Source organism: Bubalus bubalis, chromosome 7, assembly GCF_019923935.1.
Source record: "Bubalus bubalis isolate 160015118507 breed Murrah chromosome 7, NDDB_SH_1, whole genome shotgun sequence".
Lineage (NCBI taxonomy): Eukaryota > Metazoa > Chordata > Mammalia > Artiodactyla > Bovidae > Bubalus > Bubalus bubalis.
The window spans coordinates 52,445,091-52,472,070 of NC_059163.1; the positions used below are offsets into that span (position 1 = coordinate 52,445,091).

The window sequence follows — 26,980 nt, forward strand, 5'->3', positions numbered from 1 at the left end:
AAACTAAGTCTTGAAGGATAAGTAGGAGATTCCCAGATGAATGAGATGGGACAAAAATCCTAGTCAAAAAAGGATAAAGTATGCAATAATATAGCAGGATGAAAGGGCGTAGTGTATTCAGTGACAGTGAGCTGATTCAGTGTCAGTGGATATGCATACAGATAGAAATGTAGTTTGAGGCCTAGATGAGACATCCTTGTAGGCCATGTTATTATAATGTAACTGTATCTTATAGACTATAGTGTACTGAGACCATGAACATGTGTAAAGCTCTTAGAACAATGCCTGGCATTTAATACATGCTATCCAACTGTTAGCTATTCTTATTATCAATGCTAAAAAATCAATTTTAGTCTCAATATTAGAAATGAATAATTTAAAAGATAATTTCATTTATAATGGTGTCCAAAATAATAAAATATCTGGAAACAAATCTGACCAAGTAGGTAAACACTTGTCCACTAAGAACTATAAAACTTGGATGAAATAAATTAAAGAAGACCTAACTAAATGGAAAGATATCTCATGTTTCTTTTTTTGGAAGATAGTACCATTAAGATAGGAATAATCCCCAAAGCAGTCTATAGATTTAATACCTGTAAGAAATCCAATGGCTTTTTTTGGGCAGAAATGTCAATCCTCAAATTCATGTGAAATTGCAAATGGCTCCAAATAGCCAAAACAGTATCTATAAAGAAAAAAGTTGCTGAATTCATACTACTCAGATTCAAAGCCTAGTACAAAGCTACATTAATCAAAACAGTGTTGTAGTGTCATTAGGATGGACATATAGACCGATGGAATAAAACTGAGTCCAGAAACAAACAACTATGGCTAATGAATATTCAGTAGGCATGCCAAGACCCTTCTGTGTGAAAATAGTATTCTCTTTACCAAATGGTGCTGGGACAGCTGGATGACCACCAGGTGCAAAGGAATGAAGATGGAGTCCTACTTCAGTCCTTGACACAACAATTAAACAGGTATAAAGCATTAATGTAAAACTGAGAACTGTAAAACTATTAGAAGACAATACAGGGTCTATTAGAAGAAAATGCAGGATAAATCTTTATGAATTTGGATCTAAACATGGATTCTTAGATTTGACATCGAAAGCATGGGTAACAAAGAAAAACAGATAAATTGAATTTCACTAAGTTGAAAACTTTTGTATCTCAAACATCATCAAAAATGTGAAAAGACAACTTACATTTGGGAGAAAAAATTGCATTTCATACATCTGATAAGGGTTTAATATCCTGAATAAATAAGGAATTCTTACAACTCAAAAACAAAATGACCAAAACCCTGATTTTAGAAAATGGACAAAAAACTCAAATGGACTTTTTTCTAAACAAAATAAATATACAAATGGCAAACAAACACAAGTCATAATGTACATCATTGTACTTTAAGGAAATGCAAATCAAAGCAACAATAAAATACATTTTATAAAGGCAATGGCACCCCACTCCAGTACTCTTGCCTGGAAAATCCCATGGATGGAGGAGCCTGGTGGGCTACAGTCCATGGGGTCGCGAAGAGTCAGACACAACTGAGCGACTTCACTTTCACTTTTCACTTTCATGCATTGGAGAAGGAAATGGCAACCCACTCCAGTGTTCTTGCCTGGAGAATCCCAGGGACGGGGAGCCTGGTGGGCTGCCGTCTATGGGGTCGCACAGAGTCGGACACGACTGACGCGACTTAGCCGCAGCAGCAGCAGCATGGCCATAATAATGAATAAACCAAAAGAAAAAAAGGGACTTAAGTACTTAAATAGAAAGTCTCATAAATTGCAGGGGGAGTATAAAATGGTATAGCTTCTGTGGACAATTGTTTGGCAGTTCCTCAAAAAGTTGAACATAGAATTAACATATGATCCAACAATTTCACCTCTAGGTATTACCTAAGATTAATGAAAGCATGTTTATACAGAAACTTGTACACAGATGTTTATATAGTGATATTATTCCTAATAATCAAAAGATAGAAACAATCCAAATATCCTTTGTAGATGAATGGATAACCAAAATATAGTATATACTTACAGTAGAATATTTTTCACCTATCAGTCAGTCAGTCATTCAGTTCAATTGCTCAGGCATGTCTGACTCTTTGTGATCCCATGGACTGCAGCACACCAGGCCTCCCTGTCTGGCACCAACTCCTGGAGTTTACTCAAATTCATGTCCATTGAGTCAGTGATGCCATCCAACCACCTCATCCTTTGTCATCCCCTTCTCCTCCTGCCTTCAATCTTTCCCAGCATCAGGGTCTTTTCAAATGAGTCAGTTCTTTGCATCAGATGGCCAAAGTATTGGGGTTTTGGCTTCAACATCAGTCCTTCCAACGAAGATTCAGGACTGGTTTCCTTTAGGATGGACTGGTTGGATCTCCTTCCAGTCCAAGGGACTCTCAAGAGTCTTCTCCAATACCACAGTCCAAAAGCATCAATTCTTTGGCACTCAGCTTTCTTTATAGTCTAACTCTCACATCCATAAATGACCACTGGAAAAACCATAGCCTTGACTAGATGGACCTTTGTTGACAAAGTAATGTCTCTGCTTTTTAATATGCTGTCTAGGTTGGTCATAACATTTCTTCCAAGGAGCAAGCGCCTTTTAATTTCATGGCTGCAATCACAATCTGCAGTGATTTTTGGAGCCCCCCCAAAATAAAGTCTTCCACTGTTTCCATTGTTTCCCCATCTATATGCCATGAAATGATGGTACCAGATGCCATGATCTTAGTTATCTGAATGTTGAACTTTAAGCCAACATTTTCACTCTCCTCTTTCACTTTCATCAAGAGGCTCTTTAGTTCTTCTTCAATTTCTGCCATAAGGGTGGTGTCATCTGCATATCTGAGGTTATTGATATTTCTCCTGGCAATCTTAATTCCAGCTTTTGCTTCATCCAGCCCAGTATTTCTCATGATATACTCTGTATATAAGTTGAATAAGCAGGGTGACAATATACAGCCTTACGTACTCCTTTCCTTTTTTGGAACCAATCTGTTGTTCCATATCCAGTTCTAACTATTGCTTCCTGACCTGCATACAGATTTCTTAAGAGTAATGTCAAGTGGGATGGTGCCCTATCTCTTGAAGAATTTTCCACAATTTGTTGTGGTCTACACAGTCAAAGGCTTTGGCATAGTCAATAATGCAGAAATAGATATTTTTCTGGAACTCTCTTCCTTTATCCATGATCCAATGGATGTTGGCAATTTGATTTCTGGTTCCTCTGCCTTTTCTAAAACCAGCTTGAACATCTGAAAGTTCATGGTTCATGTACTGCTGAAGCCTGGCTTGGAGAATTTTGAGCATTACTTTACTAGCGTGTGAGATGAGTGCAATTGTGTGGTAGTTTGAGCATTCCTTGGCATTGCCTTTTTTGGGGATTGGAATGAAAACTGACCTTTTCCAGTCCTGTGGCCACTACTGAGTTTTCCAAATTTGCTGGCATGTCGAGTGCAGCACTTTCACAGCATCATCTTTCAGGATTTGAAATAGCTCAACTGGAATTCCATCACCTCCACTAGCTTTGTTTTTAGTGATGCTTCCCAAGGCCCACTTGACTTCACATTCTAGGATGTCTGGCTCTAGGTCAGTGATCATACCATCGTGATTATCTGGGTCATGAAGATCTTTTTTGTACAGTTCTTCTGTGTATTCTTGCTGCCTCTTCTTAATATCTTCTGCTTCTGTTAGGTCCATACCATTTCTGTCCTTTATCGAGCCCATCTTTGCATGAAATGTTCCCTTGATATCTCTAATTTTCTTGAAGAGATCTCTAGTCTTTCCCATTATATATATATCCGCCCCCACCCCCCGTATTTCTTTGCACTGATCACTGAGGAAGGCTTTCTTATCTCTCTTTGCTCTTATTTAGAACTCTGCATTCAAATGGTATATCTTCCCTTTTCTCCTTTGCTTTCTTCTTCTTTTCTTTGCACAGCTATTTGTAAGGCCTCCTCAGAGAGCCATTTTGCATTTTGCATTTCTTTTTTAGATGGGTGGTCTTGATCCCCGTCTCCTTTACAGTGTCAAGAACCTCCATCCATAGTTCATCAGGCACCCTGTCTATCAGATCTAGTCCCCTAAATCTATTTCTCACTTCCACTGTATAATCGTAAGGGGTTTGATTTAGGTCATATCTGAATGGTTTAGTGGTTTTCCCTATTTTCTTCAATTTAGATCCGAATTTGTCAATAAGGGTTTCATGATCTGAGCCACAGTCAGCTTCAGGTCTTATTTTTGCTGACTGTATCGAGCTTCTTCACCTTTGGCTGGAAAGAATATAATGAATCTGATATCGGTGTTGGCCATCTGGTGATGTTCATATGTAGAGTCTTCTCTTCTGTTGTTGGAAGAGGGTGTTTGCTATGACCAGTGCATTCTCTTGGCAAAACTTTATTAATCTTTGCCCTGCTTTATTCTGTACTCCAAGGCCAAATTTGCCTATTATTCCAGGTGTTTCTTGACTTCCTATTTTTGCATTTCGGTCCCCTATAATGAAAAGGACATCTTTTTTGGTGTTAGTTCTAGAAGATCTTGTAGGTCTTCATAGATCCCTTCAACTTCAGCTTCTTCAGTATTTAGAAAGGATTAAATATTGATAACATGCTACAGCATGAATGAATCTCAAACACATTATGTTAAGTGAAAGAGAATGGATAAAAAGTGTCACATATTGTATTCTTCCTTTCATATGAATTATCTAGTATCAGATCAGGTCAGATCATTCGCTCAGTCGTGTCCTACTCTTTGCAACCCCATGAATTATCTAGTATAGGTAAACCCAAGAAGCAGTTTCGTAGTTGCCAGTAGGTGGATACAGAGTAAAATGTAGTAAGAACTGGGTGTCCCAGGGTGCTAGAACTGTTTTGAAACTAGATAGAGGTGGTAGTTCAGAACACAGTGAATGCATAAATGCCACTGAATTGTACACTTTAAAATGGTTAGTTAATTATGTAAAGTTTAAAAAATAAAATAAAATAAAAAAAAAAGGTTAGTTGTATATTATGTGACTTTCATCTTCATAAAACATTTTGTAAGTCATAGCTTGGAAAAGAAACAGCATTGAATGAACACCTCAAGAATTTCTCAGGATTTAGAAATCTTCTTAGATACCTATTTCAAAGTAGCCAGTTATTTAAACAAGGACATAAAAAAGGATGTGGCCAAAAATATGAGAAAATTTCAATTCAAATGGCTTAAAAAGCAATGTTACATGATTTCAGAGCACAAATAATGGACAAAATGCATTTTTAGGGAAAATTACATAATAATTAAAAAAGAAAGGAAATGATTAGGACAGAACCAATTTTCCATAAAGATCTAAATTTATATGTAAATATACAGCATATTAAATGAAATTAAATAATGAAATATTTGTTTAATAAAGATTGTAAAGAAAATAAAATACTGCATTGAGGTGAATAAAGACAGATTTCATAGCATAAATCACATAAATGCATATGGTAAAAACATGCAAATAGAAGACTACCTAAGTTTAGAAAAGAGACAAATAGATGAATAAATATTTAATTTTTAATCAACAGAATGTGTTAGGATCAAGGCTGTTAGGTTCAACTATAACAAATATGCAAAATTTTCAAAAGATTGGTTATAAAAATAACATACAAAGTTAAAAATCCAGGCTATATTTGAATTTGTAAATTTTATATGAATGGCTAACAATAGACATTTTCATGTAAATGTAAACTGTTAGGTGGTAAAAGCATTCTTAGTATTATCTCTATGAGTTACTCTGAGTAAAGCTTGTGATAAATATAATTCCATGTGGGTATACATGTATATGTGTGTGTGTGTGAGTGTGTGTGTGTGTGTGTGTGAGTCACTCAGTTGTGTCCAACTCTTTGCAACCCCATGGACTCCTGCCTGCCAGGTTCCTCTGTCCATGGAATTCTCTAGGCAAGAATACTGGAGTGGGTTGCCATTCTCTTCTCCAGGAGGTCTTCCCAGGGATTGAATCTGGGGCTCTTGCACTGTGGGCAGATTCTTTACCGTAAAGCCTCCAGGGAAGTCCTACATGTATATATGTGTGTGCAAGTAAAAAATAAAAGTCCTGTGTTCTGTCCAGAATGATACTTGAAGCCTGTCAGCCTTCTTATTCTCATTCCATCCTTCACTTCACCCTCCATCTTTCTGCCTCCTTTTGAGTCTTAATATCATCATCTGACGATGCCCAGCAGTTACCTAAGCATCTGCCCTCTCCAAACTTCTCTAAGTCCACAGTCAGGTCTACAAGCTGATGGGGTATCATTAAATCATCTGCCCTCCTCTTGCGTCCAGAACTTTTTTTTGATGGATAAAGTTAAAAAACAAACAAAAGAAACCCACTGTTGATGTTTGGCAAAACTAATACAATTATGTAAAGTTTAAAAATAAAATAAAATAAAATAAAAAAATAAATAAAACAATATGATTCTAAAAAAATAAATAAATAAAGAAATTAATATGCCCTGGGAGATGAATGTCAAATTTCTCAACATTTGAGGTCTGGCTTCATGCCATGAATAAAATAAAAAAACAGCAAACAAGACAACAGGTAGAGGAGTTGAGATTAGAATGTGCATGACTTTGATACTAGAATCTTTGCTCCATTATATTGGGTTTTATCTCTTTAGTATTTTGGATATTGCATTTATTTTGTGGTTGTAGAGGCAGCTTGATATTTTTCAAAGCTATTTCTTCAAAGACTCTGCCCACATATCTTGCAATGATAGGTGATGAAAGCCTCCTTTGACCTTCTCTGAGTGCTCTTGCCCAATTCATTCAATACCAACACTTATTGGGTACTTCTTTATCACATGGTTCTAGATGCTTGGGGTATTCTTGAACAAAAAACAAACAAAACTCCCTTTATGATGAGACAGTTGCCCTCTGTTGCCATTGGTATGAGAAAGCAGTTGGGAAACTTTTCATCTTAAACCTCAGGTTTTATGTTTTCAAGGCTCCAGTGACTAAGCAGTATATCTGCAAGTACAAAACTCATTTTGTATTTGTGTAAACATATAGCTTATTTTGTGAAATTGTGGCTTCTGGTCTTTTCAGTTGCTTAACATCCTTCAAGACTTCCTATAAATAAGAATAATCATAATGAGTTTGCAATTATTATTTGTATATTTGAAGCCAAATCAGTTTTCACATTTCTGAGTAAGTTTATCTATGAATATATGACTATACTGTGGCTCAGCTGGTAAAGAATCCACCTGAAATGCAGGAGACCTGAGTGCGATCTCTGGCTTGGAAGATCCCCTGGAGAAGGGAACGGCTACTGACTCAAGGCTTCAGCAATATGTGAACTATGAACTTCCAGATGTTCAAGCTGGTTTTAGAAAAGGCAGAGGAACCAAAGATCAAATCGCCAACATCCACTGGATCATGGAAAAAGCAAGAGAGTTCCAGAAAAACATCTATTTCTGCTTTATTGACTATGCCAAAGCCTTTGACTGTGTGGATCACAATAAACTGTGGAAAATTCTGAAAGAGATGGGAAATAGCAGACCACCTGACCTGCCTCTTTAGAAACCTATATGCAGGTCAGGAAGCAACAGTTAGAAATGGACATGGAACAACAGACTGGTTCCAAATAGGAAAAGGAGTACGTTAAGGCTGTATATTGTCACCCTGCTTATTTAACTTCTATGCAGAGTACATCATGAGAAACACTGGGCTGGAAGAAGCACAAGCTGGAATCAGGATTGCCGGGAGAAATATCAATAACCTCAGATATGCAGATGACACCACCCTTATGGCAGAAATTGAAGAGGAACTAAAAAGCCTCTTGATGAAAGTGAAAGTGGAGAGTGAAAAAGTTGGCTTAAAGCTCAACATTCAGAAAACGAAGATCATGGAATCTGATCCCATCATCACTTCATGGCTAATAGATGGGGAAACAGTAGAAACAGTGTCAGACTTTATTTGTGGGGGGGGCTCCAAAATCACTGCAGATGGTGATTGCAGCCATAAAATTAAAAGACGCTTACTCCTTCGAAGGAAAGTTATGACCAACCTAGATAGCCTATTCAAAAGCAGAGACATTACTTTGCCAACAAAGGTCCATCTAGTGAAGGCTATGGTTTTTCCAGTAGTCATGTATGGATGTGAGGGTTGGACTGTGAAGAAGGCTGAGTGCCGAAGAATGGATGCTTTTGAACTGTGGTATTGGAGAAGACTCTTGAGAGTCCCTTGGACTGCAAGGATATCCAACCAGTCCATCCTAAAGACATCAGTCCTGGTTGTTCATTGGAAGGACTGATGCTGAAGCTGAAACTCCAATATTTTGGCCACCTGATGCGAAGACTGACTCATTGGAAAAGACCCTGATGCTGGGAGGGATTGGGGGCTGGAGGAGAAGGGGACGACAGAGAATGAGATGGCTGGATGACATTACCAACTCGATGGACATGAGTTTGGGTAAACTCTGGGAGTTGGTGATGGACAGGGAGGCCTGGCGTGCTGTGATTCATGGGGTCGCAAAGAGTCGGACATGACTGAGTGACTGAACTGACTGACTGACCCACTCCAGTATTCTCGCCTGGAGAATTCCATGGTCTATATAGGCCATGGGGTTGCAAAGAGTTGGACACAACTGAGCGAATTTCACTTTCACTTTCTTTTTCTTTCATAGGCGTATATAAATGACCTTATATGTAAGAAATATGTGCTGGTATTTTTACTGTAATATCACATTCAATATGGAATAGAGAGTTTTTTTCTATCTAGAACCAAATAACAAACATCTGTTAGGGTGTATGTTTGGTAAAAGTGTACAGGGAGTTCAAATGCTAAAGCTGCAGAGTTTATATGTACAAATTTCATTGCATTTGCAAGTGCCTTACCTTCCTCTCTTATATGAATTTTGGAATAATTAAACCTCCAAAAGTGATATGTTTGGATTGCTCATGTTTCTACTTAGATCACACTATTCCATGGCTCAGTTTGATTTTATGTCAGAGAATCCAAAGTATGTCTTATATGAGAAATTTTTTTTCCATGTGAAAGAAATCCTCAAGTAAATGCTACAAGACTGATATGGTTAACACCAGAGGCATCGGGAAGTCAGTTTATTTCTCTTTTTCTTCTTTCATATCCTTAGCATGGAGTTTTGCTTCTTGAGTCAAAAAGGTTGTTGGTGGTCCAGGTCTCACATTCATATCCAGGAAACAGGAAGATGTAAGCAAAAAGGGCAAAAGACATCTTCTAGCTCTGTGTGTGCCATTAATGAGCTTTCCCAGAAGTCCCTTCAAATAATCTCTATTCATATATTTTTAGCCTAACTTGGTCTCATAACCAGAGAGTCTGAGAAATTGTCACCCTCAATAAATTAAGTGTTCTAATATGGATTGACTAAATATAAGATAGGCAGCTAGTGGTTTCTACTACAATAGGAAAACGTATGTTTCCTATGAAGATCATGAAATGATTGAGAGTACATATGTTGGAACCAGAGCATAGGCTTATTTCATTTTACTGTGCTTTGTTTATTGTACTTTGCAGATGTTGCATTGTTTACAAATTTGAAGGTTTATGGCAACCTTGCATGACACAAGTCCCTGGGTGACATCCTTCCAGCAGCATCTGCTCACTTTGTGTCACATTTGGGTAATTTGTACTGTATTTCAAACTTTATTATTATTATTATTGTTATGGTGATCTGTGATCAGTGATCCTAGATGTTACTATTGTAAAAAGATTACAATTCAGTGAGGGCTCAGATGATGCTTAGCACATTCTAGCAATAGTATTTTTCACCTGAGACATTGCTCTCCTGGTGGCTCAGTGGTAAAGAATCTGCCTACCAATGCAGGAGACTTGAGTTCTATCCCCGGGTTGGGAAGATCCCTTGGAGAAGGAAATGGCAATCGACTCCAGTATTCTTGCCTGGAAAATCCCATGGACAGAGGAGACTGGAGGGCTATAGTCCATGGGGTCATGAAAGATTTGGACATGACTGAGTGATTAAACAAAAACAAATACTATTACTCACTTAATAGACTGTGCTGCTGCTGCTGCTGCTAAGTCGCATCAGTCGTGTCCGACTCTGTGCGACCCCATAGACGGCAGCCCACCAGGCTCCCCTGTCCCTGGGATTCTCCAGGCAAGAACACTGGAGTGGGTTGCCATTGCCTTCTCCAGTGCATGAAAGTGAAAAGTGAAAGTGAAGTTGCTCAGTCGTGTCCAACTCTTAGCGACCCCATGGACTGCAGCCCACCAGGCTCCCCTGTCCCTGGGATTCTCCAGGCAAGAACACTGGAGTGGGTTGTCATTTCCTTCTCCAGTGCATGAAAGTGAAAAGTGAAAGTGAAGTTGCTCAGTCGTGTCCAACTCTTAGCGACCCCATGGACTGCAGCCCACCAGGCTCCTCTGTCCATGGGATTCTCCAGGCGAGAGTACTATAGTATAGTGTAAATATAACTTTTATAGGCACGGGGAAACCAGAAATTCCATGTGACTTGTTTTATTGTGATACACACTTTTTGTGGTGGTCTTGAACTAAACCTGTAATATCGCCAAGGAATGCTTGTATCTTGGTTCAAAATCTGACAGTACTATTACCAAATTAGGAAAGTTACTGGAATTCTTTTTAACCTCTTTGTACCTTAATTTTGTAGCTGCGTAGAACTAGAATTATAGTATCTACCTTGTGAGGTAGTTTTGGGAATTAACACACCCACAAATACATTTATAGACAAACAGAACACTTAGAACAATTCTGGCATACAGTAAATTCTATGAACTCATTGCTATTATTGTTACTATTTATTGTCTAATACTTAATTCTCTCCTTCATATCAATAAATATGTAAAGAGTCATCAGCTCTTGCTTCCACTTAGGCTCGATATCACAAGATGGCATGTTTCAGGATTTACGAACTCTATAATCTTCAGGACAGACCTATCTGGGCAATAATCCAGCTTCTTTGACATTCATATGGTCAGTGTTTAGTTGTTTGAAGGGAATTTCAGAATCTTTGATATTCCTATATTTAAGTGAAATATGCCAGTGTGTGTTCAGTTTTTTAATCAAATCTCCTTTATTTTGGTATAATGAAATGCAAGTCAAGCTGACTTAAGCCTCTTTGTTAACTTCATTCTTAATTAATCATGAGCTTGTACAGATATCCACAGGACATACCATCAAAGATGTGGATCAAGTCCCATAATTGAGTCTTACTGGTTAGTAAGTTACATGGATCACATTCTTATCCCTGATAAAATCATCATGGACAGATTCACAGTCCTCCTCTACCCTCCCCTTCCCCTGGCATCCACTCGGCTTCCTTCTTATTTCATAAGTATACCAGTCATTCACCTCAAAGGTTTATCTTTTCTCTCTGCTTGAATTTCTCTTTTCCCAGATGGCTAATTCCTTCATCTCATTCAGGCTTTGTCTTAACTGTCATCTTTGTGAAGAGACCTCACTGACAGATAACTTAAAATTATGAACTGTTTCCCAATCCTGACTCTTCTGCTTGCACTGGTCCTGTTCTTTTCTTTCCTCCATTGCACATATCATCTTCCAGTATCTTATAGAAAAATACATTTTTGTTTGGTTTGTCTCTCCCACAAGAATTTAAATTTCAAGAGGACAGTTATTTTTACCTGTTTTTAAACTGATAGACAATTAAGTAGATTACACTGAGGCAATAAGCAAAGGGAAAATGGTTTAGATAGATAGAATGTTGTTGCTGTTGTTTAGTTGCTCAGTCGTGTTCTATTCTTTACAACCAGACTCCTCCGTCCATGGGATTACCCAAGCTAGCATACTGGAGGGGATTGCCATTTCCTTCTCCAATAGATCTTCCCAATGCAAGGATCGAAGTCTTCTGCATTTGGCAGGCAGATTCTTTACTACTGAGCTACCAAGGAAGCCCAGATAGATATAAATACATTTGTGAGTTCAATGAGAGTTAGGTTAGCAAAGCAATATAGACTAAAAGTGTAAGTAGGCTACTTTCCTAATTTTTAAATTAAGGAATCAGAGTGCTGTTTCCAAAAGAAGGTTGCATGGGTTCAGGGAAAAAAATAAACAAGTAAAACTTACCATTACAATAGGTTAGCCAACATTCAATTGTCACTATTCAGTGGGCCAAAGCCCCCAGACTTTCAATCTAGGTGTAGTAATCATGTGCCAGAAGCTGAAAGCAAAGGCTTGACCTCTCTTTAGGTATGGTTAAAATCCTATATTACATTAACAATATACATTATAAAACAAAATTTTAAATATCTAATTATCAGATTATCATCTTGAATTATCAATATATCTGCTTTCTTCATATCTTTATCAATATCGTCTCTAATTTTTTTCCCTCCCTTCCCCCTTGCCTACCTTCCCTTTGTCCTGTTTACCTCATCATTGTCTAATTCCCCATAGGTCTCAACATTAGTCCTACTCTGGGGGATTTCTTCCCTCTGCCAGCACGCCAAACAAACTATTAATATTAGAATCATCTTTTTTGCAGCTGGAATTGGTGAGTGAAAAATGCTTCTTCATTTAATCCAAGAAAGTTATATAGAAAGTGGGTTCTGTGTACTTATATGAAACACATACTATAGGTAATCAAAAAAATGGCAGATAAGAACATTCCACTTCAACTTTTGAGAAACCAGTCACCTACTCGGTAGAAAGTCACTTAATAATGAGTTTGTTGTAGTTTAATAAAGAGATAATCATGATCTGAAGTAATATTATAATAAATAAATTTATTAAATAAAACAACTAATAATGTTGAGTGCTTAAATACCTGTTTGAAAGACTGTTGCGCCAGGAAGGAATAAAGCTTCTGCCAGGTCCTGATTCCACTTTTGGGTTAAACAAGCATGTAACCTCTCTGAAGTCTAGATTTTCTCCATTATAAATAGATGTAAAATTTATGCTGTCTACCTAATTGGGATGCTAACAGGATCCCTAAAACAATATGTGTACAGATTTTATTAAATCTTAAAGTGAACATATACTTTTATTGTTTTATATATAGCAAGCCTGAGTACTTTCTGAAAACCAAGGATACTGTAGAATGTGGTATAAATCTAAGAGATCTATGGATCAAGGCATGCAGAAATAGAAAAGAGAATTCCATAAGGACTGAGCAATAAATCCAAGCAAAGAGGAAGTTAAACTAATGAAAACAGAGAACAGAATTGTGGTTGCCAGGGGATGGGGGCCTAGGGAGAGGCTGAGAGGAGGGTACAAACTTACTTTCAGTTACAGGATGGATAAGGTCTGAGGATCCAATGTATAACATGATGACTATAGTTGATAACACTGTTGTGTAACTGAAATTTGCTAAGAGAATTGAACCTGTGTCTTCATCAAAAAGAAAGAAAAATGGTAAATATGTGAGATGAGTTTAAGTAACTCCATGGTGGGGATCCTTTCATAATATATATCATTTCATCATACTGTACACTTTAAATATATTACAATTTTATTTTCCAATTACACCATAATAAAGCTGAAAAAAAGTTAAAAAGAGAGAAAAATCAGAAAATCATCTGGATACAGCTTCAGCCTATTTAGGCTAAAGAATTAGGGCGCCTTAGAAGGAGACATGGATAGTTTTAATTGGAAAGCGGGGATCAAGTGGCAGCAGGAGTAGAATGCCTGGGTGGTTGCAGGATATGAAACCGATAAACAGAAAGCCGGTGCAGGGTGAATACAGCCTCTGCAAAACTCATTCCAAATCTCTGTCTTCCACAAGGCATGGGCTGTGGAGTGCTAACAGGCGGCACACCTGGCATCCCAGAATTGACTTTGGCACAAGGTAGCTCATGCTAATCAGCAAGCTGCCAGCCCACCAGCCGCCTTCCTCCCCGCTGTCAGAGATTCATCCAGTCAGCCACTGCCAATTAGGAAAGTGACTGAGGAAAAATACATTAATAAGCCATGGCAAGGAAACTTAGAAAGCCTTGCTGGTCCTAGACTAGGGATAGGTTTAGAAGTTGTTTCAGGAAAATAGGTAGCCTGCTTCAGTGTAATTGAGGAGAATAAATTATTATTAAGTGCACAGGAAGGGAATGAAAAGTACATGCTGTTATTTTGTCAGTGAATTTTTTTTTTGAGATTTTTTTTTCAGGACATGCAAATATCACTTCAAGTCAGTTATGACCATTCAAGTTATAAGGGCAGATTATCCAATCATATTTCTGACACTGAAATCTATGTGGTCATAGTGATGAGAGAAAAAAAAAATTAAATAGTGTTTAGAGCACCTCTATGGGTCATATACTGTGTTAGACACTTCTGATGTAATCAGTATTTAATTATGAAAAAACTATCCCCAGCTAACAAAGTGATTATCCCCACTTGTCAGACAAGAACTTTGAAACCTGTAAGTATTAAATTACTCCATTATCAGACAGCAGGTCAGTAGCAAAGAAAGAATTTGACCTTACAGCTCTCTCACTCAAATGCTCTCACTTTTTCTTTTGTTGTTGTTGATTTGCCAAGTCATGTCTGACTCTTTGAGACCGCATGGACTACAGCATGCTATGCTTCCCTGTCCTTCACCATCTCCTGGAATGTGCCCAAATTCATGTCCATTGAATTGGTGATGCTATCCAACCATCTCATCCTCTGTTGTCCACTTCTCCTTCTGCCTTCAATCTTTCCCAGCATCAAGGTCTTTTCCAATGAGTCAGCTGTTCGAATCAGGTGGCCAAAGTATTGGAGCTTCAGCTTCAGCATCAGTCCTTCCAAAGAGTATTCAGGGTTGATTTCCCTCAAGATTGACTGGTTTGATCTCTGCCATCAAATTACTTTTTCTTTTTCTTTTCACTTTCAGAGTTTGAAATCAGAAATCTCCTGGGTGATTGCTTCAAACATGGGTAATTTCTGTTTGAGAATCAGGCTTAATAAACATAGATCAGAGCTTGAGGTGAATGTTCAGATTTGCAAAATAGTTAACTATTGGTAATCTTTCCTGGTGGCTCAGACGGTAAAGCGTCTGCCTACAATGCTAGAGATCCAGGTTCAATCCCTGAGTCGGGACGATCCCCTGGAGAAGGAAATGGCAACCCACTCCAGTACTCTTGCCTGGAAAATCCCATGGAGCCGGGATCCTGGTAGGCAACAGTCCATGGGGGTCACAAAGAGTCAGACACCACTGAGCGACTTCACTTTCTTTCTTTCTTTTTAACTCTTAGTATTAGCAGCTGGTTATTGAAGTTTTTCAGATTCTTTGATCTATTTCCTGCCCAGAAGTTGTACTATCAGACTATGGTATAGTAACTAATACATTAATTATGTATTTCAAAATTCATTCCTGTCCTGGTTTCATAATGCTGGATTTTTAAACAAAATTAACGTAGTTAGTCTAGGTCTTTAAAAGTATGCAATTTTGTTTAGTTGCTGAATCATGTTCGACTCTTCCCACCAGGCTCCTCTGTCCATGGATTTCCCAGGCAAGAATACAAAAGTGGATTACCATTTCTTTCTCAAGGGAATCTTCCTGACCCAGGGATCAAACCTATGTTTCCTGCTTGGCAGGCAGATTCTTTGCCACTGAGCCACCTGGGAAGCCCCATTAAACGTGAAAGTGAAAGTGAAGTCGCGTCTGACTCTTTGCAACCCCATGGTCTGTAGCCCACCAGGCTCTTCCATCCATGGAATCCTCCAGGCAAGAGTGCTGGAGTGGCTTGCCATTTCCTTCTCCAAGGGATCTTCCTGACCCAGGGATTTAGACCAGGTCTCCCACATTGTAGGCAGACGCTTTACCATCTGAGCCACCGCTACTTATAAACCTCAGTCATTAGAAACTCCTGTTTAATTTTAATTTGAGGTAGAGAATTTGATTACTGCTTTTGACAATATTCTGTAAAACCGTTTCTTATACTTTGTCTTGGATTTCATCTGTGAAAGCTTGATAACCTTATAGAATATATAAAGGAGATATCAGGTGTTTCAAGGGGGGTTGTTATTGTTTTGTTTTTAGTTTTAGTTTTTGTGTTTAGTTATTTTTTTCCTTCACTTGAGCTTTGAAATAACAAAATGGAAAATAATAGATATTTTTACTATGGTTATTTTACTATTTAAACAGGTTTAGGTTATTAAATATTTAGTTTCACTATAGCAAGATTTTGAGTGCATATTTATTCTCAGTTTTTAAACACTCAAAAACTATTTTTTCACATATCTCCTAGTCTTTCAAGGAAATGATTTCTACTTGGGTGACTTTTTTTGATAAAAATTATTTAATGATGCATTATTTATCACAAATAGCATAATATCTCCCTAGTTAAATCACCTCAGGGAGCTATAAGAAATCACCAAAACTATTACAATTTGAACAGGCACAATGCATTTTATGACAATACAATTACAAGATTGAAATAGTAAAAAGATTTGATAACAGTGGGGAGTTCATACTCAGTGTTTTCTGTGGTCTATTCTTTCATTGCTTTGTTGTCATCATACTGAATATATTAATTTCTTTTAAACTTATGAAATCAGAATATTACTATTTTAGGCTAGACTCTTCCACACAGTACCATAGATTGTGGGTTAAGAGGCAACAGAAATTTCTTTCTCACAGTTTTGGAGACTGAAAGTTGTATATCAGGATGCCTGCTTGGTGGGGTCTTTGTATCCTCACATAGCAGAAAGAGAGTGAGCTAATTCTCTGACCTCTTCTTATCAGGGCACTAATCTCCTTAATGAGGACCTGAACTTCATGACCACATTACCTCTCCAAAGTCCCACCTCCATCACGCCAGGGATTAGATTTCAGCATGTGAATTTGGGGGAGAACACAGACTTGCTCATAACAATTACTGTGGTATGTAGTTTTTACAATGGATTGAATTTTCCTAATGGAACAGAGGTATAGAATCCCCAGAAAGGCTATATTCAAGCATTGTTAAATCTAGCCTTTCCTTAACCAGAACTTCCAATTCATTTCTGATAACATTTGAGATTAGATATAAACCATGCAAGAGTTCTTGGAAGTCATCTCTCAAATATAATAGATTTTGACTGATGGATGGTTCTTGCAAAAGATCGGTCTTAAAGTCATAATGACACTACTAAATTCTTCTGATAGCATTAGGCTAACAAATCATGCCTAAGTGAAGAATCGAATCACAGCCTTTAAGAAATCTAGGAACACAGTAGTTCAGCCAGATAGATAAAGAGTTTAACAAGTCCAGAAATCCATTCTGAAGAGATTTTGGACATTAGAAGCACAGAGAAGAATCCAGTTCAAGGCTTTCCTTTCTCTTTTCCTGTGAGCCACGTTAAATTATTTCTCAAAGTAGGAAATGAATAACTAAAATAAATTGCCCAAGGATTTCTAAGCAATGATTTAAGCAGTTATAATCCCTACGTGTCTTTTGATTTTTTTCTTAAACCACCACTAGATGGGACTCTTGCATCCTTGGTCTGGATTCTTAGCTGTTTTATCTACACATGGGGACCTAAAGAACTCAAAAACAACAGGGAAGCTATAAGGCTCTTTATTTGTCAGGTTCCAAATGAGATATTTGCATGTAGCATTTAATGTTCAAGTTGTATCAGAGTTCCCATTTTAGAGATAAAGCCACTGAGGCTGAGAGAGAGAAAGTGATAGGGAAAGGGAGAAAGAAGGGAGGATAATTTAACATTTGATGGATGATTTTATATACTGGGCATTTATAATGCACTTTATCCTCTCAATGATCACCCGAGTCCCGGAAAATAACATTTTCATTTTACGGATGGAGAAGTTGCTGAATCTTAGCCAATTCACATAGCTGCTATGGCTGAAGCAAAATCCTAATCTGTGCCTGATTCTAGTGCACACTGTCTCTGTGCATACCGTAGTCACTTCTCGAGCAGTAGAAACACTTTAAGGCATGATATAGCTTTAAAAAGTGTAAAGCTGTTAGGAGCTGAAGTAGTAAAACACAAGGGTTAGATTCATTATCCTGAGAGCTGCATAATATGGACATACAGTTGGCTTTGAAAGAGAAGACCATTTATGGATTAGGCAGTACAATTTAGTGAAGAGTGTGCACTTTTGAGGCAGTCTGCCTGGGTTTGTATCCTACTTCAACCACTTGTTAACAGTGTGATCCTCAGAAAGATATCAGCCTTACTTAGTTTCCTGAACTGTAAATGAGAATGATAATGATATCAAACTCACAGGGCTGTTATGAGAATTGAACAAATTAATATATAAAAAGTTCTTTTAATAATGTTTGGCATATAGTAGTCATTCCAAAGTGATACTTTTTAATCCTATCTGAACTAATGTAAGAATACACAATTTATGCGTCAATTAAAGGTCCGTCTAGTCAAGGCTATGGTTTTTCCAGTGGTCATGTATGGATGTGAGAGTTAGACTGTGAAGAAAGCTGAGTGCCGAAGAATTGATGCTTTTGAACTGCGGTGTTGGAGAAGACTCTTGAGAGTCCCTTGGTCTGCAAGGAGGTCCAACTAATCCATTCTAAAGGAGATCAGCCCTGGGATTTCTTTGGAAGGAATTATGCTAAAGCTGAAACTCCAGTACTTTTGCCACCTCATGCGAAGAGTTGACTCATTGGAAAAGACTCTGATGCTGGGAGGGATTGGGGCCAGGAGGAGAAAGGGACGACAGAGGATGAGATGGCTGGATGGCATCACTGACTCGATGGACGTGAGTCTGAGTGAACTCTGGGAGTTGGTGATGGATAGGGAGGCCTGGCGTGCTGCGATTCATGGGGTCGCAAAGAGTTAGACACGACTGAGCGACTGATCTGAACTGAACTGATACCACTTTTATATTCCATTCATAGGTACAATGTAGTGATGAAACTTCTGTTTCATTCTAAAGCTTATTAGCTTCTTAAACTGTTTGTTCTTTCTTCGGGAATTTGTAAATATGGTCCCCTAATGTTACTGTTCATAGATTTTTAATTATTTCATTTGATGAAACAATGGCATATCAGTATTTACTTTTGTCAGAATATGAGTTGGGTGGTAGCATTTCCAGATGCCTACAAACTGCTCAGAGTATTAGAGAAGTTGGAGAGACATATAAATAAATGTGAAGAGAGAGAAGTATTCCAAAACAATCTTTGTGCTTTGTGACAGCGCAAAGAAGGAAGCAGTAAAAATTGAGAAAATCAGAGAAGCCCCCAGGAAAGAAGTCAAGTCAAGCTTAGAAAGTAGTATAATGGAAAAGGCAATATTCTAAGCAGAGGGTGCATGATTATAAAAAGCAATACAGAGCATATAAAGAATAAAAGATTATTGCTCAGTGTATCTCAGGTATGAAATTCTTTTGTTTGTAAGTATAGTTAAACAGAGGCCAGTTTATGTACAGCTTATATTCCTAGAAGAAATCAACCTTGAATATTCATTGGAAGGACTTAAGCTGAAGTTTCAATATTTTCGCCACCTGATGCAAAGAGCTGAGCCATTGGAAAAGATCCTGACGGTGGGAAAGATTGAGGGCAAGAGGAGATGGGGTGACAGAGGATGAGATGGTTGGATGGCATCAGTGACTCAGTGGACATGAATTTGAGCAAACTCTGGGAGATAGTGAAGGACGGGGAAGCCTGGTGTGCTGCAGTCCATGAGATCACATAGAGTCGGACATGACTTAGCAACTGAACAATAACAACAAAAGCCAGGGAAACTGCTTGAAATGTATTTTAATGAGAGAGTGAAATGGATGCTTTTGAGTTCAGGCAAGACAATTATGAGAAACACTGTGTAAATAGATTGAAATGGTATGAGTGATAGAGGATGACTTTTTAAGAGACAATTGATATAATCCAAGTGAGAAATAATGAAAGGCTGAATGAACATTGGTGGAGAAGGAGTCATGAATTTGGGAGAAGCTAGGGAGGGAGAATATGTAGGACATAGAGAATCCGATGGGGAGATAAATATAAACATTGCAGAATACTCCCGGATTCTTATTGAGGGCCTAGATAAATGTAACATCATTTTTATGATAAAGAATTTTGGGAGATGTGGTAAGTTTTGGCTTATAGATATAGTTGTGAAGGCTAAAATTTGAGATTTCTATGGAACTTCTCAGTGTGGGGTTACTGTATAAGGTTTCTCTGGCCTCTCTGACTTTAGTCTTACTATTCTTCATTCCATTCTACACAGTATAGCAGAAGTAATCTTTCTAAAACTCAGTTCTACTTATATAACCCTCTCCTGCATGAAACTTCTCTATGACTGTACATTATAGTCATTGACTGAAAGCCTTACCATGATTATTTGGCCTCTAGGGGCCTCCCCGGCCTAACCTGTTGTGAGTATACCTTTTTATCCACTGACCTACATCAGACCCAGGAACATGTTTTTTCTTCATTGAACCTATTCCTCAGATTACTCAGATTTCCTTTGCTATATCACTTCCTGCAGGAAGCCTTCTCTGACCCCAAAATCTTGGATAGGTACTTTTTAGGTAGTCTCAGAGCAGCTATACTTTCTCTATCACTTATTACACTATCTGTGCAATTTGCCTCTTAATTATCTGTCTTCCAGTAGATTATATTCTCCATGAGCATATAATTCATGTTTTTTGTATACTCTTGTCTAAAAAGTGGCAGGCATGTGGTATACTGGATAGATTTTTAATTAAAAATTAATGTCATGTAGAAGGCTTAATAAATTGGCATTGAGCTTATTAGAGATATCAGGAAGATGGTCACTGGAGTTCATAAAATACATCCTTAAAGATATTTATCATATGAGAACAGATTAGGAAATCAGAGTAAATTATATTGCCCAGAAGAACAGAAAAGTAAGAGGAGTGAAAGAACAGTTATGTTACCTTGTGAAATCTGAGCATTTGAGTGACAAGTGGTAAAGAGCAGCCTACTGAGAAAACTAAAGAAGAGTGGTCAAAAGACAGAACATGCATGGAAGTACTAGCTCTAGAATCCCTACTTACACAGGACCAAACTATTGGGAAGTGAGCTTTGGAACTGTCTCAAAGCTGTATTTGCATAGCAAACACAGTGGAATGCTTTCCAGGAGGCCAATGTAGGTAGGGATGTTGAAGTTTTGTTTTAGCAGATAGTTTGGTATCTTAGAGGGTTAATATAAAACACTCCTTTCTTCTTTTCCCAGTTTTTCAGACAATTTATATAGTCTGTGCCTGAACCATCACAAGCCTCATATGTCAGAGATGACTAGTTATTTCCTAATAACTTATAGAACATTGCAAGTCTTGATTCTAGTTGTGTACGTCATGTCGAGACTACACTGATTTGCTGTACATTCCCACTCATTTCCATGCCTTCCTTACTGCTGGATGTGGCCATATGACTAAATTCTCAAAGACATACGAGTAAAAGTTAGGTGTCAAACTTCCAGTTTGTGCCCTTAAGGTAAATGTAGGGCCTCTCTTGGTCCTTCTCTCTCTTTTGCTGTAATGCAGACCAAGTGCTGGTGAGCCCTCTTCAACCTCAAGGACATGGCTGCTACCATAAAAATGACAGAGAAACAACAAAGAGGAGCCTAAGTCTCTGATACCACAGTAGTCTTATTAGCCTTAGATATCTTATACCAAAACTGTTACTGCTTTCCTACCTGCTCACTCTGGAGAATAGTCTTTAGTTGGTGCTTACCTTAATACCTTTTCTAAGAATTAACTCTAACCCTATCTTATATACATAATTTTATATATGTATATATTACATATATAACTATATATTATATATATGACATATAACTATATATGTAATATATTCACCATATATTATGTACATACTACTTTGTGTGTGTGTATATATATATATATATATATATATATGTAAAATGAGGTGGCCAAAGTACTGGAGTTTCAGCTTTAGCATCATTCCTTCCAAAGAAATCCCAGGGCTGATCTCCTTCAGAATGGACTGGTTGGATCTCCTTGTGGTCCAAGGGACTCTCAAGAGTCTTCTCCAACACCACAGTTCAAAAGCATCAATTCTTCGGCACTCAGCTTTCTTCACCATCCAACTCTCACATCCCTACATGACCACTGGAAAAACCATAGCCTTGACTAGATAGAAGAGTTGACTCATTGGAAAAGACTGTGATGCTGGGAGGGATTGGGGGCAGGAGGAGAAGCGGATGACAGAGGATGAGATGGCTGGATGGCATCACTGACTCAATGGACGTGAGTCTAAGTGAACTCCGGGAGTTGGTGATGGACAGGGAGGCCTGGCGTGCTGCGATTCATGGGGTTGCAAAGAGTCAGACACGACTGAGTGACTGAACTGAACTGAACTGATATGTAAAATGTTATGTATATAATATTTTAATTAGATTTATGGAACACATAAAATATTTGTTTAAAACTGTTTCAATGATCATACATCTCTTAATCCCATTTCCCTAGTCATTGAATTCTGGGGAGAAAACAGCTAGTATCAGAATATTTTTGTGTGTTTATGTATTTAACCCAAAACATACACAAACATACCCACTCATTTATATGTGTGTATCTGCACAAATAGGTGTATTTGCTTCAAAACTATATTAATTCATTCAATAAGAAAACATGTGCCAGACACTATTCTAGACCTTAGAGACATAGTGAAAGTTGCTCAGTCATGTCCGACTCTTTGAGTCACCATGAACTGTAGCCTGCCAGGCTCCTCTGTCCATGAAATTTAACAGGCCAGAATACTGAAGTGGGTAACCTATCCCTTCTCCAGTAGATCTTCCTGACCCAGGAATTGAACCAGGGTCTCCTGTATTGCAGAGAGATTCTTTACCAGCTGAGGTACCAGGGAAGCCTTTAGAGACATAAAATAAGCAAAAAAGATGTCCTACACTCACAGTCTGTTTGAGGAGAAATGAAGGTAAACAAATATATATATATATATATATATATATATATATATATATAAAATGATATGTTATGGTCTAGGAATATTCAGGGTGCTCTCTAATAACCTAGAAGGGTCATTGAACACAGACTTGGAATATTCACTGATCCCCATAGCTTGAGGTTCCACCACTGATTCCCCAGAGTTCTTGAATATTCATATCCATATATGTGTGTATACTTACACACTAACATTGATTGCAAATACATTTCCATCTGTATCATGAAAGTTTTTAATATCTTGTTAATTTAACATGTTTCACAAATGTTAAATTAGGGTCAATAACATTACTGTATGAATATTCTTCTTACTTTCAAACTTCAGTATGATTTTGTTTATGCTTGTAGTAAAAGCATTAAATAATTTGGCCAGATTTTATAAGTAATATTTTTGCCAAAAATATGATCAAGCTAGTTATTGGGGGAACAAATATTAGACAATCTAACTGAATACATCAGGTGCATATAATTAAAAACTTGGTTTGTTTCTTGAATTGCCCTATATTTAACAAGTTATTTTTAAATGAAGTAGATTCAGTGATATAACAATACTCTGTCATTTATTATAACTCATTTTCATATGTTTTCAAAGCTCCCCATCAGATTCAGTTAGCAGGAACACAATGAACTGTTAGAGCATCTGTTTCACATTGAATGGCGCTGGCCAAATGCAGAGATTTATGAATTTGCCTTGTTGACTATCAGTCATCTGCTGATATTAGTTCATTATTTACTTCCAGAAGATTGTCTGTATTATACTGATTCATTACTTTGCTAAACATTACTTAGCTCTTCTGATTAACTGTCAAACTCAACTACCGATAACACAACCAGAAACCCACAAGAAAAACAAAACACAGATATATAACTAATAACATGGGAAATAATAAAAAATCATGTATTCAAATCAAGGCACTGAGCTTCAGGTTTCATCACTGACATGTGAAGAGCTTGCAAGTTGTCACTCCCATCTTTACAATTAGAGAAAACTGAACAAATGAAAATTAAGGACTTCTATTACATTCATAGGAAAATTGAGGTGACAGGCAAACTGCCTCCCAATTTGAGGAGAGGCAGGGACATCCAGAGACACAGCTAAGACTTTGTTTTTACCTGGAAGAGATGCTACTTAAACAGCATACACTGGTAGAGGTATTTAAATGCTTATTTTCATAACTGTTAGATACTGAACATGTACCATGTGAGAGTAAGAAACTAGTGAAGCACAACTTTTGAAGGAGCCCTACATACTCATGGGATTTTACCTCCCGGAATCCCACTAGATTCTCAGGCTAAAGATCTAAGCTATATCCATTCTTAACAATAGCAGAGGAAGGAGTAAGGAGAAGAATCTTTTTGAAGCATACCCAGAACCTTTTCCATAAACAAAGCCTGTGTCCGGGGAAAGGGACTTGGCCGGAGCCTCATCCCAGCTGACAGAGGCCATTCTTCCCACTCAAGCTGCTCTAGCCTTACTTTCTCACCTAAGGAGATTTGAGAAAATGAAATACTATCACCAGAGATCGGAGCATCACGGAAATAGATTGGGCATGCTGCAGCCACTGCAAGAAGGAAGGAGAAGGGGGAATAAAACCATACCAGAAGAGAAACACTTGTGATGTTACAGTCTGAGACACAGGCTGCCTAAAAGCCTGAAATCAAATCAGATTTTATTAATAGTTCAGTCTCCCTTCCATACACCTTACTACCACACCAATGAGATGCCTGTAGAATAGCAGCAGCTTATAGCAGAAACAGCTGAAGGCACAGACTCCCTGGGACGAGTAGCTAGGAAAGTCCAAGTCAAGAGTGGAAGCCACAAGAAAACAAAAAAGCCTTGAATCCTGTGGCACCTATAATGACAGCAGACATTAAACACAGCTGTCTAGCCAGATTAATTTAAATCCTATCCTGAGGGTCTATTTATGTCAGTCCCTATTACCCAAATTAACATGGTCAGCTTTTAACAAAAAATTATCAGTGATGTATGTCAATTACACTTTACTAATACTTGGGGTAAAAATTAGAAGGCATGCCAAAGGGAAACATTAAAAAAAAACACAGTTGGAAGAGAAAAAGCAACGAGAGAGACTCAGACATGACAGGGACGTTGGAATTATAAAATAAGGAATTTAAAGCAACTATGATTAATATGTTAGTACCTCTAATGGAAGAAGTAATCAACCTGCAAGAAGAGATTGGTTAGAAAAGCAGAGAAATGGAAACTCTAAAAATCAAAAGGAATGATAGGAATAAAGAAGACAGTAATAGAAATGAAGAATGACTTTAGTGGACTCATCAACCAACTCTAAGACTGAAGAATGAATTGATTAGCTAGTATGTGATCATTAGAAATTTCAACTTTCAAACTGAAATTCAAGCAAGAAAAAAACTCAATTGAATAAATAACAACAAAAACAGAACAAAACATTCAGGAACTGTGCTACCATTTGAATAGGTGTAACAGAGTCATAATTGTAGTATCAGAAGAATAAAGTGAGAACAGAAGAAATATTTGACATAATCGTGGCTGAAACTTGCCAAATATTAATGACTAAACCATAGGTCCACAAAACTCAGAGGACATCACAAAGGATAATTATCTACAAAGCAAAACAAAGAAAAACACAGTCATATCATATTAAAACAGCAGTAAACTAAAGGCAAAGAGAAAATGTTTGAAAAAAAAGCTAGAGAAGATAAAAGTAATCACCTTAACTATTGAATGCTTCTTGGGTGGCGCAATGGTAAAGATTCTGCCTGCCAATGCAGAACTAACAAGAGACGTGGGTTCGATCCCTGGGTCGGGAAGATACCCTGGAGGAAGTCATGACAACCCATTCCAGTATTTATGCCTGGAGAATCCCATGAACAGAGGAGCCTAGTTAACTATGGAAGATTAATAGCCAGAGTAATCTTTTAAACAAGAAATACTGACCGTGTCACTAACCAGTTTAGCATGAACTCTGAAAAGCTTTAGCAGTGCTCTTGGAAGTCATTTTTATCTTAACAGCATCAAATAGGCCCTGGATGATCTGGCCTTTGCTTTCCCCTTGACCTCCTCCTCATGAAACCCTCCTCTTCTGTCTTCCCACCTTGCAGGAGTCTCTCCATTCCTCACAATGCCATGTTTCCTCGTGTCTCTGGGCTGGGCTCCTGTGCATATTCTTTCCTCAGCATTGCCTGATGACCCTTCTAACTTATCCCCATATTTCTTTGGGGCAGCCTAACCCAACTTCCCCAGAGAAGGCAATGGCACCCCATTCCGGTACTCTTGCCTGGAAAATCCCATGGATGGAGGAGCCTGGTGGGCTGCAGTCCATGGGGTCGCACAGAGTCGGACACGACTGGGCGACTTCACTTTCACTTTTCACTTTCATGCACTGGAGAAGGAAATGGCAACCCACTCCAGTGTTCTTGCCTGGAGAATCCCAGGGTTGGAGGAGCCTATTGGGCCGCCGTCTATGGGGTCGCACAGAGTCGGACACGACTGAAGCGACTTAGCAGCAGCAGCAACAACAACCCAACTTCCCAATCTAGGTAGGTCACCCAGTTACATTTCATCATAGACCCAGCTGCGATATTATATTATTTTGTGTTGTTTTGGAAAAAAAAAATATCATACACAACTGATTTGGTTTGGCTCACATTTCATGCACAGCTCCACAGTACCCAGCATAGAATGGGAACTCAATGCCTGCTTGCTTTATAAAAGAAGGAATAGATTTCTTGCTTTTATCCTAATGAATAAATGCTTATCAGTTACAGATCATTGGGCAAATAGTTTATTTTAAAAAACTATATAATGACCTTCTAGCCTCTGTTATGCACCCTTTTACATTCTGAGGAGAAGATGACAAACAAACTCTAATCCCTGAATTTTAGGGGGGCTATACAGTCATGTAAACAAATAGAAAATTCAAACAGGATGTGATATGATAGAGGCATGCATAGGACCAGGTCATAGTTGCCTTTATGGTGAAGTCCTACAGAAAGAGCAAGTTGAACTGTGTGTACTGGTCCAGTGTGCATTCTCTAGGTGCAGGAATCTTTGCTGCTTTGTTTATTGGTGTGTTCTCAGTACTACAAAACTACCTGGCACTAAGTAGGTGCTTAATAATTTATTAAGACGTATTAAAAAGCA

At 38.0% G+C, this 26,980-nt stretch overlaps 1 protein-coding gene across 7 annotated transcripts in view; it reads left to right on the forward strand.

Annotated features, from left to right (window-relative positions):
• GABRA2 (gamma-aminobutyric acid type A receptor subunit alpha2) overlaps positions 1–26,980 on the forward strand; it is a 160,611-nt gene that overhangs the window by 88,976 nt on the left and 44,655 nt on the right. The window lies entirely within an intron of this gene.